This window comes from Chiloscyllium plagiosum, chromosome 15 (assembly GCF_004010195.1).
Source record: "Chiloscyllium plagiosum isolate BGI_BamShark_2017 chromosome 15, ASM401019v2, whole genome shotgun sequence".
Classification (NCBI taxonomy): domain Eukaryota; kingdom Metazoa; phylum Chordata; class Chondrichthyes; order Orectolobiformes; family Hemiscylliidae; genus Chiloscyllium; species Chiloscyllium plagiosum.
Genome location: NC_057724.1, coordinates 80,400,577 through 80,406,529, shown reverse-complemented (window position 1 = coordinate 80,406,529; position 5,953 = coordinate 80,400,577). Strand labels below are relative to the sequence as shown.

The 5,953-nt window shown below is 46.9% G+C and overlaps 1 long non-coding RNA gene across 1 annotated transcript in view; it reads right to left on the bottom strand.

The window, feature by feature from the left end:
- Positions 1-4,270: 4,270 nt before the first annotated feature.
- Positions 4,271-5,953, bottom strand: part of LOC122557445 — a 50,315-nt gene continuing 48,632 nt past the window's right edge. The window contains exon 3 of the long non-coding RNA XR_006313832.1: positions 4,271-4,721. This is a non-coding gene — a long non-coding RNA (uncharacterized LOC122557445). The remainder of the gene's footprint in view (positions 4,722-5,953) is intronic.

Below are 5,953 nucleotides of genomic sequence, written 5' to 3'. Positions count from 1 at the left end.
AAGTAAAACTTTGATGGATGTGGAAGGTTCCTTTAGAGCCTTGGATAGAGGTGAGGGAGGAGGTGTGGGCGCAGGTTTTACAGTTCCTGCGGTGGCAGGGAAAGGTGCCAGGATGGGAGGGTGGGTTGTATGGGGGCATGGACCTGACCAGGTAGTCATGGAGGGAACGGTCTTTGCAGAAGACGGAAAGGGGTGGGGAGGGAAATATATCACTGGTGGTGGGGTCTGTTTGGAGGTGGCGGAAATGTCGGCAGATGATTTGGTTTATGCGATGGTTGGTAGGGTGGAAGGTGAGCACCAGGTGCGTTCTGTCCTTGTTACGGTTGGAGGGGTGGGGTCTGTGCGTGGTGATGTATCAGCACACCGATCACAGCATTTACTTCTGTGCATGTGCCTCAGATGCCCACAGAGCTGGTAAGAAGGTTACAGGGAATGCTGAATATGCAACTGGCTAAAACTCCAACCTCTTATAAATTCCCCCTCTACACGCAATACATTCAGGGAACAAAACATGGGTGTTTTGGGCGTAGGGAAAGACTGGGAAAGTAATTCAGTTGTCCTTATTACAGGATTTGCTGAGATGATTCGTGTGCTAATCAGAATGCTGCTTCTTGATGTTCCTTCTCTGATACTGTCAATTGTTTATAGGACGCACAGGATAACTAATTCATACTTTTAAAGCTCTTTGACTTGTCAATTAAAGGTCATAGTTTATAGCAACTGGAAATGGGATTTAAAAAACTGGCTTCCATTACTGCTGTAAACAGCACTTACTATAAGTGCTGGAAACTTGATTTTAACAAGTGCAGCACTTCTTGAACATTTCTTGGTTTTTAAAATGGTTTCAGTCCACAATCAAAAAGACAGAAAAATGAAAAGATATGGTCATTACACAAAGGAGGTTTGATTGGTGTTCAGAATATATCTGAATGGTGCAGGCAGGGAGAAACTGTTCCCAGTTGCAGGATGAGTGAGAACCAGGGGACACAGATTTATGGTGATGGGTAAAAGAAGCTTTGTAAACTTGAGGAGAAACCTTTTCACTCAGCGAGTGATTACGATCGGGAATGTGCTGTCTGAGTGTTTGACAGAAGCATGTTCAATTAAGGGTTACAAAAAACCATTGGATCATTACCTGAAAAGGATGAATTTGCAGGATCCTAGGGAGAAAAAAAGGGAAAAAAAATCACACCAGTCATATTGGACCTTTGGAAGGTCAGCCAGAGCTGATGGGCCAATTTATGATGTCTTTGTGGTGAAAATAGTTTTAAAGCACAGTTGCTATTGAAATGTAGAAAACACACAAGTTAATTTGCACACAGCAAAATCCCATGAATAGCAGTGTGATAAATGGCCTGTTAATATATTTCAATGACAAATGTGAATCAGGGGCCTGACACCCCTGTCCTTGGTCATGTCGTGCCAATAAATCCTTTACACCCACCCTGACAGGGCAATGGCTTACTGTTCCATCTTTAAGATGGCACCTCCAGCTGTGCATCATTCCCTCAGCACGGTATGGGCAGTGCCAACTTCACTTTGGGGGATAATATTCAACTCAAGTGATAAACTGACTGTGTGTCGTAATTCTCTTACAGGACACACCAACTTCTGTTTTAATCAACCTCAAATCAGGCCGACCCTGCTCCACAAAGGCTGTCTTTACAGCAAGAGTCAATTAGATTTAGCATGAAGTCCAGTCCCTGGTACCTGGCTCACAGTGTCCGAGCTGTCAGTACTGAACAAGGTGCAGCCAAAAACATTCAATCACTCCCTGCTCTCTCCTGCAAAGACAGCTCCTGGACATGAGATAGTGGGCCCATTGCATTTCACCTTGAGACAACATTTGCAAAAGAATTACACAGACATTTACACAGTCATTTGATTTATTGCAGTCGCATGTATTGAGGTACAGTGAAAAGTGCTACACAGACAAATCATACAATACAAGTGCATCAGGGTAACAGAACATAGAAAATAAGTGCAGGCGTAGGCACTTCGAGGCCGGCCACCATTCAATATGATCATGGCTGATTGTGCAATCTCAGTGTCCCAGTCCCACCCTCTCCCCATACACCATGAATCCTTTAGCCCCAAGAGCCATGTCCAGCTCCCTCTTGAATCTACCGAATGAACTGGCCCCAACAGCTTCCTGTGGGAGAGAATTCCACAGTTTCACAAACCTCTGAGGGAAGATGTTCTTCCTCATCTCAGCCCTGAATGGCTTACCCCTTATTCTTAGACTGTGACCCCTAGTTCTGGACTTCCCCAACATCGGGAACATTTTTCCCACATCTAGCCTGTCCAGAGTTGCTTCAGAATTTTAGATGTTTCTATGAGATCCACCCTCCTCATTCTTGTAAATTCCAGTGAGTACAAGCCCAGTCGATCCAGTCTTTCCTCATATATCAGTCCTGTCATCCAGGGGATCAGTCTGGTGAACCTTTGCTGGGCTCCCTCAGTATCAAGAATGTCCTTCCTCAGACTAGGAGATCAAAACTGCACACAGTACTCAAGGTGTGGCCTCACCAAGGCCCTGTATAACTTAGATTAGATTACTTACAGTGTGGAAACAGGCCCTTCGGCCCAACAAGTCCACACCAACCCGCTGAAGCGCACCCACCCAGACCCATTCCCCTACACCTAACACTACGGGCAATTTAGTATGGCCAATTCGCCTAACCTGCACATTTTTCGACTGTGGGAGGAAACCGGAGCACCCGGAGGAAACCCACGCAGACACGGGGAGAATGTGCAAACTTCACACAGTCAGTCGCCTGAGTCGGGAATTGAACCCGGGTCTCTGGTGCTGTGAGGCAGCAGTGCTAACCACTGTGCCACCGTGCCGCCCGGCATCCTTGCTCCAATACTTAAATTCTCTCGCTATGAAGGTCAGCATGCCATTAGCTTTCCTCACTGCCTGCTGCACCTGCATACCAACCCTCAGTGACTGTTCCACCATGACACCCAGGTCTCGTTGCACCTCACCTTTTCCTAAACTGTCACCATTCAGATAATCATCTGCCTTCCTGTTTTTGCAACCAAAGTGGATAACCTCACATTTGTCCATATTATGTTGCATTTCCCAAGTGCATGCCCCACTTTGCCAAGTCACCCTGCAGCCTCTTACCATCCTCCTCATAGCACACACTGCCACCCAGCTTAGTATCATCTGCACAATTGGAGATATTGCATTCAATTCCTTCATCCAAATCATTAATGTACATTGTGAACAGCTGGGGTCCCAGCATTGAACTCTGCGTACCCCACTCATCACTACCTGCTGTTCTGAAAAGGACCCATTTATTCCAGCTCTCTGCTTCCAGTCTGCCAACCAGTTCTCCATCCACATCAATACATGACCTCTGATACCATGAGCTTTAATGTTCCTTACTAATCTCTTGTGTGGAACCTTGTCAAAAGCCTTTTGAAAGTCCAGATACACAACATCTACTGGTTCACCCTTGTCCACTCTACTAGTCATATCCTCAAAACATTCCAGAAGATTTGTCAAGCATGATTTCCCTTTAGTGAATCCATGCTGACTGGTACCGATTCTGTCACTGCTTTCTAAATGCTTAGTTATTACATCCTGAATAATTGACTGCAACATTTTCTCCTCTACTGATGTCAAGCTAACCAGCCTATAATTCCTTGTTTTCTCTTTCCTTCCTTTTTTAAAGAGTGGGGTTACATTAGCTACCCTCCAGTCCATTGGAATTCTTCCTGAGGCTACAGAATGCTGGAAAATGAGCACCAATGCATCCACAATTCTAGGGCCACCTCCTTAAGTACTCTGGAATGCAGAGCATCAGGTCCTGGGGATTTATTGGGTTTTAATCCCATCGATTTCCCCAATACCATTTCCTGACTAATAAAGATTTTCTTCAGTTCCTCCTTCATGTTTGACCCTCTATCCCTTAGCATTTCCAGAAGGACAGGGTGCAGAATACAATGTTACATCTGCCGAGATGTTGCAGAAAAAGATCAACGTTAATATTTAAGCATTTCATTCAAAATGCAGGGAAGAAACTGTTCTCGAAGCTGTTTGTATGTGCATTCAAACTTTTGTATCTTCTGCCCGATGGAAGAGGGTGGAAGAGAGTATAATTGGGGTGGGAGGGGTCTTTGATTAGGTTGGCTGCTTTCCCAAGAAGTATGGATAGAGTCAATGGATGGAAATTCACAACATTCACAAATTCACACAAATTCCTGATGCAGGGCTTTTGCCCAAAACATCGATTTTCCTCTCCTCGGATGTTGCCTGACCTGCTGTGCTTTTCCAGCACCACTCTAATCTTGACTCTGATCTCCAGCATCTGCAGTCCTCACTTTCACCTCGATGGATGGAAAGCTCATTTGTATGATGGACTGGGCTGTGTTCACAACTCCCTGTAGTTCCTTGCAGCCTTGCGAAGAGCAGTTGCCCTACCAAGTGCTGATGCATCCATATAGGATGCTTTCTACGGTACTCCTATAAAAAATTGAGTCTTTATGAATGTGCTGAATTTCCTTAGCCTCCTGAGGAAGTAGAGGCATTGCTGTATGTTCTTGACCTTCGTGTCAACGTGGCTGGCATGTTGGCTCCTTCCACCCTCGGTGACTCAGTTTGGGTGTTGGTCTGATTTGTCCCGGACTCCAGAATCACTAACACTCAGGGCCACTATTGGAATAATGCGTGCAATTCTGGTCTCCTTCCTATCGGAAAGCTGTTGTGAAACCTGAAAGGGTTCAGAAAAGATTTACAAGGATGTTGCCAGGGTTGGAGGATTTGAGCTATAGGGAGAGGCTGAACAGGCTGGGGCTGTTTTCCCTGGAACGTCAGAGGCTGAGGGGTGACCTTATAGGGGTTTACAAAATTATGAGGGGCATGGATAGGGTAAATAGACAAAGCCTTTTCCCTGGGGTGGGGGAGTCCAGAACTAGAGGGCATAGGTTTAGGGTGAGAGGGGAAAGATATAAAAGAGATCTAAGGGGCAACCTTTTCACACTGAGGGTGGTACGTGTATGGAATGAAGTGGTGGAGGCTGGTACATTTAAGAGACATTTGGATGGGTCTATGAATAGGAAGGGATTGGAGGGATCTGGGCCGGGTGCTGGCAGGTGGGACTAGATTGGGTTGGGATATCTGGTCGGCATGGTCGGGTTGAACCGAAGGGTCTGTTTCCTTGCTGTACATCTCCATGACTCAGAGCTCTGTGGCTCCCGGTCAATGCTGCCTCTCCACCTCTCCCCCCTCCCTCCGTCTCTCTCTCTCTCTGTGCTGAATCAGGATTCCCAGCGCTGTCTCTCTGTTTCTCGGCTCATGGCGTTTTATTTCCGTGTTATACCTAGCATTGCACTTTAATAAGCGGACCGGGATCCTGGTAAACCCCACACTCATGGGGACATCTTTCTGCTCAGTCCGATTAATATAAATGGTTATGAAACCAGTGATGGTCAACGGAGTGATATCAGAGCCATTTAATATCAGGTTTCCATGAGTAGCAGTCAGCTGGACGCGGTTTGAGTTATATTTATGGCACTGATTTGATTATTCAGATTTTTAGAAATAATTCCTTTAAACCTGTGGGGTTCCGGAGCGCTGGCCCCCGCTGAGAGTGGGGACAGTGACAGAGCCATTGGGATTGAGCCCGGACACCGCCAGACGCCGGGACTTTTCCCGAAATGAGTGTTTGAGCCAGAGTCGCCCTCCGGCAGCTCGGTACAGACTGTCAGCTCAGCGCTAAAGCCCCGGCCCACGGAGCCGTTCCCTGTGCTTTACCGAGCTCGGCGCCCCCAGCCCAGGACACTCCCCTCTGGCTGGGCGGGGGGTAGGTATTTGAAGAAGAGATTTTCCAGGACTCAGGGGAAACTCTGACACAGCTGTCATTAAAACACCGCCTTCCCTGAGCATTGGGGAAAGTCTGGACTCGGCGCCAGTTTTTCCCGGCGGTGGACCGGTGAGGATAGA